Source organism: Falco rusticolus, chromosome 10 (assembly GCF_015220075.1).
Source record: "Falco rusticolus isolate bFalRus1 chromosome 10, bFalRus1.pri, whole genome shotgun sequence".
Taxonomy (NCBI): domain Eukaryota; kingdom Metazoa; phylum Chordata; class Aves; order Falconiformes; family Falconidae; genus Falco; species Falco rusticolus.
Window position 1 is genome coordinate 17,085,748 of NC_051196.1, and position 11,097 is coordinate 17,096,844.

Consider the following 11,097-nt stretch of genomic DNA (forward strand, 5'->3'; position numbering starts at 1 on the left):
ATCTATTTTTGTTTGTGTTCTCAGTTCATCCAAGACTGATTACATTGCAGTCTATCATGCTAGCATTAAGTATATGTTGTTACAATGCTCTTTACTTTGTAAAGCGAACATTTATGAATACAATAGCTGTATTTGTCTGTCAATATTACATCACAGCTGATGTACTGTGCATCAGCTCTCTGTGTCATAATGTATAAAATAACATTTTGGGGCTTCAGGAGTTAAATTATGGAAAGACAACATCTAATTTAACAGCATTCAAGTAACTAGAAGTCTCATCTAAAATACATTTTTGCTGTCTGTCATCTTTATCTGCCAGCTGTTCCTTCTGCCATCTCTATGACTCTATGACTAAAGTTTTGTGGTTCAACACTGCCTTGAATCAACTTTGGACTTTGGCCTAAGAAGGCAGGCTGACAGGGGCTGCTTTAAGAGGCCTTGTAGGATGCTTTTGCACCTCCGTGCTGAACTTTATCAAAGCAAGCAGCTCTCAGGGGTGCTCAGCACCTCATAAGTTCTCCTCCTGAAAGAATTCAGGCTTTTATTTATTTGCATTGTACTTCTTCTCACTTTGCTTTTAGTTTTGTTTAGCAGTTACTTAGCCTTTGGGAAGGCTATTTATGGAAATTTAAAATTTTCATGATAAAGGAAGTGGTTTGCAATTAGAAGAAGAGGAAACCATTGATCTTGATAATAGGAGAAACTTTCTAACTTGCATGGCTGGCAAATCCATTACCAATTGCTGAACTTTGCAAAACGGTAAACAGGCAAAGGTGCACGGTAAAAAGGAGGTGAAAAGCATCATAAAACATGCTGTCTTTTTCCAGTTGAATTTAATACCAAGTAAGTTGCCATACCAGATAAGCCATTTATCAACTGTCATGTTTTATGAGAGTCTTTACAGACTCAATTAAAAGATCTCGCTACAATCATTTCACGATCAAGTCTTTTCCTGAGAATCAGGTACAGATAACTGATTATTTTTTGAAGGCTGAGAAAAAAATGGTGGCTTTGCAAAGTTCCATCATGCATGTAACAGGACTTCAGTAAGCAAGATTTCTGCTGCTTTTCATAAATCTGACTAGACTATTACGTGAAAAGGACCAAAACAAAAATATTAGCAGTGAATTTACAATACTTTGGAACCCAGGCAGCTGTGGACATTTTTCAGGAGAGGCATGGGCACACACTCACTGTCCTTTATTATGTTTGCCTTCTACTGTGGGCCTTTAGGTCTTTTGTTGTATTTCTACTGATTGTGAGAAATTCTTTCGGAGCCTACTGGTTAATCACGATACCTTAAACAAGCTGCTGAGTGATGTGGGAAACCGTTGCAAAGACACTTAGCTGAGACTGATACACCACACTATGTATATAACCTCCTTCCATCTGATAGTACTATCTCTGGCATGGGCTGTGTGGGAGCCTGCAGTTCCTCTCAGCCTGAGCTGATGGTTTGTACCACATTTCTTATGCAGATGATTCTGTCTCCCAGGTTTAACCCCTAAGCTAGTCAAGATTCAGAGGATGGGATGAAAATGAGGGAAGTAACTTCTACTCTCTCTCTTGAGTATGTAACACTCCATTGTACTGCTTGTCAGGTACATTTTGACACAACAGTTTATTTTTCTCATCGATATTGTAAGATATTATCATAATTATCATTACTTCTATTACATGGTATAATTTAAACTAGTCCAAAATTGCATACCTGTGAGCCATTCCATCTCTCCCTCTATCAGTGAACCAGATGGATGAGATAACTACACCAGGACTGAAGCCAGGGCCCTGCGCTGGTTGGGCTCCCTCAGCTCTGAAGTGAAGGTGGCAGTGAGGGTTTCTAAAGAAGAGGTGGGTTTGTGAACAGGAGCATGTTAAGAGCAGGAAATAAGATCCAGCCTGAGCTGAGGATGTGGCTTTCCTAGTCAGAAGATGCATGAGAGCACAAGAAACCTGTGTTTGAGAGTCTGGCACTGACAGTGGCACCCAGAGCAGCAGCCACTCTCCTGAGGGGCCTTGGTCCCTCTTCGTCATCCAGTTGTGTGGCCAATCCTAACTGACCCCAGCTACCAAATCCTTCTCAGGGCAAAAGGAGCTGAGGTTTCTTGCAGATCTGAGACAGCCCACCCGAAGCAATGCATTCTGGCTAGTCCGTTGATTGATATTTCAAACAATACTTCATTGCTGTTACATTTCTGCTGTAAGGATAACAACCCCACACATTGCACTTGAATTTTCACTTCTCGGTGCAGGAACTGTGTGCTCAGAGTCCTGCTGGGATTTTTGTCAAGACTGTTTCTCCTTGTGCTGACAGAGCTATGGAAATGGGGGAGATCTTCAGGGACTACAGTACTGTACCACAATTATCAAAAGGGTCGCTTAGTACCAAAACATCAAGCATGATCTAGTGAAAAGCATGAGGAATGCTAGAAAAAAACAAAGGGGTTAAAATGGCTCAAGGTCAGAAGGCAACCCAAAACCTCAGTGAGTCCATAAACAAAAGTCCTTCAGCTTGCCAGGCATCATCAATGCCCTTTATTTCTCCAGGGAAACCATGCTGAGATTTGTATTTCTTCTCCCAGATACTAGGTTCAGAACTAAAACTCTCCTTTTTCATTCTGGCCCTTGATCGTCCCAGGACACTTCCCACCAGAGATGGAACTGGCTTCTGTGGCTTTTGATGAAACTATCTTGGTCCATGTACTCTGTGTTGAATAGCTGCCACGCTCTGCCTCGGTGCTCGTTGCAGGTCAGTGGTGCTGTATTTGATTAGTTTGTGAAGTATAGTGGGATCCTGCGTGAGGAAGGTTACTGTAAACTGCTGGTAACAGCTGCCTGTGCTGTAGATCCATGGTTAGCATCAGCAGTTTTCTGTGGAAGAAAATCTCATGGACGTCTGTGTGGGTTCCCAAGAGCTCCAGGGAAAGCTGAGAAATGAATCCAAGGTAGAGGATGGTAACTCTGCAACATAAATTAAACCAACACATATTTATACCTACATTTTTGCTTTCCACCAAAATGGTTGCAACTGTGGAAGCACTAGCAAGGAAGAATATGACCTTACTTCCCCTTTATGGAGTGGGAACAGCTGCAGTAAAGGGAAATCGATTCAAGACCTTTTATCACAGTTGGACTCAATCCTAAAGGTCATTTCCAACCCAAACGATTCTATGATTCTATAAAATAACACCAGCAGAGCCATGGTAAAGAGATAACAAAGAAAAAACATACCAAAGTCCCTTTTTTTTGGCACTTAGAAGCTTAATTAAAGGGTAATATAATCAAGTTGGTGATTAATCACAAACTTTTTATCAATGGAGAGTGATTTTCCCGCCAAAGACTCCAGCTTACATTTTGCTATCACTCTAACTTCATTGAGTACACGCACTCAGTCTTCCCCCACTTGCTCCACATGAGTCTGAAACAGCTTTATGGGAACCCACGGAATTATACCAGGGTAAAATCAGCCCAAGGAGATAACTGCAAAGTAATAGGATCCTTCCATAAACTCTGATACCTACATGGAGTCAAATGAATGGATCTCAATCCATATTCCTACTGGGTGATAAGAAACTTTTATGGCACAAGTAGTGCAGTGCTTTGTAGATAAACTACATGTCCCTTAAGGGCTTTACATTTATAATCCCTGAGGCAAAGGTATGCATTATCTTTGTTCCCAACAGTACACAGGGTGGCATGAAAGACACCAGGGAGGGAAAGTCATACCTCATCCTGCCAGCTGCTGCTACTGTAATAGGAGGGAAACGGAGGGGTGACAGTTTGCCACAGCCAGCAAGGATAAAACAGCCAAGAGTTTACATAGTCAGATTCCCGTGAAAGGAAAATAATAGCCTTCTCAATCTCTTCCTATAGGATTCCCCACTGCATTGCAACAACACCGCAAAGCTAAGCCAGTCTGTATAAGAACATAAACAAAGTCAGAACATCATACTTTGCAACAAATAAAGCCTGGGGGTGGAAATACCTCTGACAAAGTATATGCTATGTAGAGGGGTCTCTTTGTAATAAACTCCCACGCTGTAGCCTTAAACCTTAATGGTCTGTGAAAGTTATTATGCGATGTTTTTAGCATTCAATTTCATTCTGACAAGACTTTATGATGTGTATTACAGAAGAATACTGTTAAGCTAATCATATTTATACCAAATCTTTGTAATATAATAGCTTCAAACATTTTGAGCAAGGCACAACTTGACTTTTCATAAATACAGAAAGGCAAAACTTTTAATGATGTTATTTTCCTACTGCTTCCCCAAGTCCATCTGTTAGAGCTGCTAAAGATCAAGGGCCATCATTTCTTTTTTCTACAGACTGAACGGTGGAAAAGATACTTGGCTTCCCAGAGCCTAATTCTGCACTTTTTTTTATTCTCAGGGACAGTCTCTTCAGGCATTATCCATTTGTCTTTTTCTTTTTAAGACATGTCTGGTATAAGTCATGTCTGAAATATAATTCCTTATTTCTGCTACTGATGACAGCTTAAATTATTAGAAGGAATCTGGAAGTTCTTTTTAGGTTTCTCATTTTCACATTATTATTATTTTCCTTTCTGCATTTCATTCAGTTTTGGTAGCAGAAGGAGCCTTATTGGAGTCACTTTTTCCTTCTGTTCATTAAAACTAATTCTACTCTGTTTGCCTTTGATGAGCAGTTAAAAGGAAAGGAAATAAAAACACAGGTAGTTAATACTCTGAAACACTCAGCAATGCAGAACTGCATATACTTAAAGAAAAACTGAATTTACATCCTAAAATTGTCAAGAAGGGCCCTTTAAGCTTGAAACAGGAGCAGATTCTTTTAAACTTTCCCAGAGAATAGCAGTGACCTTGCAGATCAGATAACCCATGGTCTACAAGAGTTCAAATATGTCATCAAGACTTTATTTTACTGCTTGATGTTCCTTGGCCTAGTAGCTCCAACCAGGCTAATTGCACCACCCCCTAAAAAAAACCCCACAACAAGACTGTACAACCAGAACCAACGTCAGCAAAGCAGAGCTGGGTGCACGGTAGGAACGAGGATAAATGAGACACTGTGTCGAAGGCTGGATTTTTGCTGAGTGACTGTAATCTGATGGGTACAATATATTAAAACTAATGGAAACATTTGATTAAAAATATGCTAGATCTTTGCACAGAGTCTTATCACAAAGCCGTCACAGGCAGGCAGCCAAGTGCTTTGTTGCAGCTGAAATGACCATGATAGAAATCCACAGGCCCTAGTCTTCCTCCTCCCATGGAAAGCTTGCCAGAAGGATACCTGCAGTCCTCAGACCTCTGCTGCCTTTAAATGCACTAAGAGACCGAGATCTGCTAATGCCACCCTTAAAAATACAGACAACTTTGCAAGCATCATCTCCCCAAGCCCATGACTTCCTGGTGTATGTCCAGGGGAAACCTTGACCTGCCCAAGGGGTCACCTTTGTGTCAGATCCTCTGAACAGCCTTTGATATCTCTATGGTTTTATTCCAGAATCAGTTTGCCAGGAGACAGTGCTATCCTCCTGCTTGCAGTAAAACCTTCACAGAGGGCCAAAGACAAGCGGTGAAGCCCTAATCTCTCTGCGGCTGGTTTCAGCAAGGCTGAGAAGCCACCAGCAATGCTGGTGTGCCGACAATGCCTTCTGCATCCCCACCGTGAAGGGTGAGCATCCCAAAACACCCTGTACCTTCCCACCTGCTTTGCCGCCAGCATGATTTCAGTGACACATTTGCTTTGCTGTTCCCTTACTCTTAGTTATCGCTAGGAGGATGCAAGGGCCCATAAGCACAATAAAGGCATCCTAGTCAGCATGAGAACTGCTCCCCTTAATTCTTTTTCTAACAGGCTGTAGCTTGTGAAATCAAATAGGGATTGCATGTTAGTACAGAAATTGACTTCAGTGTATCACCTCCATTGATTTTCAGTACTAAGACTTTTACTTCCATTTTTATGAGAAATTAATATTTTTCAAAGTTATTGAGGAAGCAGCAGTTATTGTCAATAAACTCCAGTGTGAGCCATTTCAGGGAAGTAAACCAGGATAAATCACTTTCAGCAGCAGCTACTGTCTAGACTAGTTTAGCTTTAACTTTAAACTGTACCCTTAGGCTCCAGTTCAGCAATGTATTTAAACATATATTTAATTTCTAAGCATATAAGTAATTCTGGTGTACTGTACTTATTTAAATTTAGGCACGTTTTAAGTATTTTCCTGAATTAGCTTCTAAATCATTCCCAATCTGGCTTCAGTGTGCTACATCATTTGATTACTCCAGAAGTACCAAAAAATATTCTCGGTATTTCTTGAGAAAGTTTTCCTGCTTTTATACTACCATTTTGCTGAGATTCAGCTTCTTTAACCAGTTCCAGTCACAGCCTGAATTCAAAGCCAAAGCTGGGACTTGATGAAATATTTTGGTTGTAGACAAAATATACTCAAACTACACACAGATTTTAAAGAAGAGAGATAAGGCAGGGACACAGCTTTATCATGTGCTTCAATCAAATATGTAGCCAGTCATTCCCCTTTTCCAGATCCTCCCTTTTCTCAGCACAATATTCTGGGAAATTACCTGCACATTTCAAGACACACTGCAGTTAGCACACGCATCATAACACCCATGCCTGTGCCACAGGCTTGTGCCTGGCAGAGTCCTCTGTGCATATTTTAGGTTGGAAATAAATATTAAGGTTTATTTTGCTTTCTCTTCAGGTGTTTGAAGTGTTGGATCTTTGTGCAGTACCATTTTCCAGTTGAGAATCTCTGTCAGATGATCTCATCTAACTTCACTCTGTTCATCCAGATGTTTTCATAGCCTGATGCAATCATGACTAGGGAATCCCATGACAGCATTATCCATATTTTTCAGCTGCGTTAAAAAGACCTTCCTCACATAGTCAAGGGAATGGAAGTTTTATACACTTTCATTATGTGAATGACTGGGGATCCTATCAACAGGCAACAGCAAACTAAGCACTTTGATAAAGCCACTTAAGTCCCATGCTGGGAAATGAACAAATCCTAAAGAATAAAGGGAATTTTGAATGGAATGACATCACATTTTTAATTTTGATTGTTCTTTAAAAGCAGACACTGATGCTGCAAAAAACTCTAGGCTCTTCCTAGGCTAAGGTAATGTTAAGACCTCAGAAAATATCATGGTTTGGAAACAAAAAGGATGTAGCTATTAATCAAAATTGACATTCACATTTTATTTTGTCTTTTAACTTTAATCTCTCTGAAATGTAACACACATTTAGAAGAATTACTCCTGCTCCAGTCCCTCGCACCCACCCTACCCCCAGCCCAGAAGCAGCATCCACAGTTTAAGGTTGTAAATCTGAGCAATTTAGAGAAGGATGTAAACACCAATGAAAATTAGCCAACAAAACAAATTCAGTTGAGTTAAACAGGAGGCTATTATCATACCTTACATTCTCTTCTGTCACTAGCTGTAGCTCAGTGGAGAGCGAGTCAGGTAAGAAGTAACCAGAGGGGACAAAACAACTACTGCTGACGTTGTGCGCTACTCCAGACACAGCAAAAAGAATATAAAACAACCAGTATACAAAGATGTAACGCTAGGAAACATACAATGTTTCATATATATAAAATATATATAATAGAGAAACATGGAATATTTCCCCAAAGATATGCTATTCCATACTATTTTTTAATCAAACTGAGCTGCACCGCAAGAAAGTAAAAAAATGTCAGCTGCCACAGGCAGATCAAATTAAATATAAATATTTCTGAAGACTTTACTAAGGCTATAATCTCATCTTTTAAGGTTTTCAGTTCTTTGCTTCCTTTAGTGATGCACAGAAACAAGCAGACCAGATTCCCCAAAGCTTGTCACCCTGCATCACAATTTATATTTTTACCAGTCTGGTATAACTGCCCCAGATGTGAAATGGTAGCACTCTGGATCCACTCATTTGGCACACACATAAAAGTGCACACACACACACACACAAGGCAAAAGGTGGTAGCAAACCCAGGCAATGTAAGTTTATTTGATTGTAGTCATTAGTGCTATACATTACAGGTTCAATCCTGCTCCCTTTGATGTTGATGGTAATACTCCCATTGAATTCATGTGCTCTGAAAAATGCCTGAGTTTTGCAAATTTATCATTTTGTCATCTATGCTTCAGGTTAGAATTATAATCCAGTGTTTTAGACTTGGTTTTGAGCCAAACGATTTTTACTAAAGGTTCAAAGAACACATGCTTGTCCTTCAGAGAGGTGCCAATCCACTTTACAACCAAGGAGTAAAATGGCTGAGGTTTTCAAATCAGTCTGAGGGATGCTGTAGTCACCTGCAAGATGTTTGCAGTTTCAGCTTCCAGGGTCTCACTCACGTGAACAGCAAGGCCCTCCTCTTGCTGGGGGCACAACGGTGCCTGTCTGCTTAGAAAGAGTTGGGAAAGCCATTCACAGACCACCACAAGCGAAAGGAGACTTTCTGGGATTGTTCATGCTACTGAACTGCAGCTCTTTCAGTGAAATATCTTAAATCCTAATCATCTACATTACCCAGTCCACTGCTTTTAAGTGAAGCAGGTTTCTTTCTCTCCTCATCCTCACTTTCTCTTGGCCCCTGGTGGAGAACATTGCATGGTGAGCAACGTTAGGTAGTACAAGTAAAGTTCCTCTGGTCATTGTGGTTGTTCAACCAATGTATTCAAGACCAATATTCAAGAAGTCCTGAAACAAGGCAGATGAGCTTCCCAAACACAGAACTTCAAGTCAACAGAAAGCATGAGAGAACACAGAAACAATTTAGGTGGGTGTCAGATGTCAATACGACTTCGATTTTGAAAGCCTCTCCTTCTGTCCCTTGGTACAGTTAATGTACCAAGAACTGGGACCTTAAAGGAGGTGAGTGGATTACAGGGGAGCCAGGCAGCTGATGTCCTGAAGAAATAACCCCTAGAACTGCCACTGGCTTAAATTGGAGTTAAGAAGTGCTGAGCACCCCCAAAAATATGGTCCCAAAGGTTATTTGTATCACTTTTACTCAGAGAGTGTGTCACAAAGATGTGGTGAGCAGATTTACCACCTTCAAGCAGGTGGAGAAAAAACAGACAGGGCAGCGGACCGAAATGAGAAGTGCAGTTACATGGCTAGATAGACTCGGTTCTGGGCTCTGGGAGAGCTGGAGAACAGGCAGTGGAGACTGTGACAAAAAATGTGCCAGATCTCATTTGTATTTAGACTGGAGTGTCCCAAAATATAATTCTGTCTTTACACCTTTTTACTGCACAGAGATGTGCACAGGAAGGCATGTTGATCCCTGCAGCCAATACGTTTAGCCAGGAGTCAAATCTGCCTCGTTGGAGCTACCCCTCCAGCTCAGCCTATCTGATAGTATGGATCACAGTTACTAATGCATCTTTTCTGGCAGAGGGAGACAAGAAAAACGTAAGAAGACGACACCTAAGACATTCCTGAAATAGCTTTTGTGCAGCGTATGTGACACATACTGACTTACTAGCACTTACCTATGCAAGGCACTCCGCAAAATTTGATTAGGGCTTCACCACTAATGAATAATACAGCCTAGGGATCATTCCAGTAAACTCTCTGTCCCCCTGCCTCAAGCACATCGTCACATCAGCAATCTGCCTCATTACAGCAACCCAATGGCTGCCGACTTCAGTGGGAGCAGAAATGAACCTATAAGCACCATTTTGTTTTAAAATATTGGTGAAAGAGAGATGAAAAACAGTAACACAGTGCTTCAAAAACTACTACCAATATCCAATCAAAAAAACCCCAAACTTCTAATGGTATTTATAATGTGCCTTTAAATTGCCTTGCAGTACTACACAGAGGAAGCATCAGTTTGTGGAATGGAGAAAACGTTCCTTTTCTACCTTGTAAAATGACTTTAAATGCTCTATGTGGCTAATACATGTTTTTTCATGGTTCACAAAACTGTATCAAACATCAGTGTCTATAGCGGTCACTTTCATGCTGATGTGTTACCAGAACGTACTGTCAACTGAGGACTCTGGGTTAACAGTGCACAGCAAAACAAAAACCGTAGCTGCTGGGTTTGAAATCAAAATATTTTCCACGGAAACATTTTCACTTTGAGGATGTTGCTGCACAAAGACACTGTCTATTCACCTTGATGCTGTCTGCCAGACCTCCTTCAGTGCGTCTCCTTCCGTCGGTTCATTTCTGCCATGGCTGAACATGAGGTTTCCCCTGATGAAGAAAGGCACAAACTAGCCCTCATTTCCTTCTTCTTCCTGTCCTTAGCCCTTTTGCCTCACTTCTCCATGTTACTACCTCCTCTCTCCAGGCTAAATTTCGGCTAAGCTAACTGCCATCAGCTCTGGAAGGTGGCTATGGTCTGTCCCTGCCCGGCCTATGCCACCACGATGCGGCCTCGCCTCAGGACGCCCTGGCCAGGCTCTCCCCTCCCTTGACTCACACTTCTCCCCAGCTTGGTGAGGGTTCCCCCACACAAATCTATCAAAGCAGCATTGCTCCTTCAGATCCCTCCCTCCATGGACCCATATGGTGGCCCTGCATTTGGGTCGCCACCACTGTCAGCGCCGGGTGGGAAGGAGGAAGAGCTGCCCCGTGGCCCCTCCAGCGCACTGGGGTTCGGGATCTGCTTCCCCAGCGTTGTCCTTGGCAGAGCAGCTCGCCCACACGCACCTGTCCGCCAAGGGAGATGGTCTGCGCACCTCTCCCACCACCCAGAGGACGTGCGGCCCTGCGCCAGGCGCTGCGGGCACAGCTCCCAAGGGGAAAACATGGCGGGAGGCCGTGAGGGGCCGCGCGCCTCACCTGCCTCGCGCCGCAGCGCCGGGCACCTCAGCGCCTCCCGCCTCGTTACCGCGTCGTAATTACAGGCGGGAGGGCCGGGCGGAGGCGCCCGCGGTATGAAGCCGCGGCATGAGGGGCGACACCGCCGCCCCCACGGGAGCCGCTGCTCCCCCTCCCGTTTGCGCCAGTTCAGGTCGAACGGCCCCCACCAGAGCGGGGCGCGGAGGGGGGAGGTTTCCGCGCCGGCGCCCCCCCTGCGCCGCTCCTCGTAAGAATACGGGCGGGCGGCGGCACGCGAGGAATGCG

General features: G+C 42.9%; 2 long non-coding RNA genes across 3 annotated transcripts; one reads left to right on the plus strand and one right to left on the minus strand.

The window, feature by feature from the left end:
- Positions 1–1,602: 1,602 nt before the first annotated feature.
- LOC119154902 lies at positions 1,603–11,062 on the minus strand. Of its 2 annotated transcripts, XR_005106554.1 has the most exons (4): positions 10,681–11,062; positions 10,141–10,221; positions 3,727–3,916; positions 1,603–2,961 (listed from the first exon to the last, which is right to left on the minus strand). It is a non-coding gene; the product is annotated as an uncharacterized LOC119154902 (long non-coding RNA). The 2 variants fall into 2 exon arrangements; XR_005106555.1 differs by lacking the exon at positions 3,727–3,916.
- On the plus strand, positions 2,693–10,132 carry LOC119154903. The gene is made up of 3 exons (XR_005106556.1): positions 2,693–2,749; positions 5,494–5,664; positions 6,716–10,132. It is a non-coding gene; the product is annotated as an uncharacterized LOC119154903 (long non-coding RNA).
- Positions 11,063–11,097: the final 35 nt, after the last annotated feature.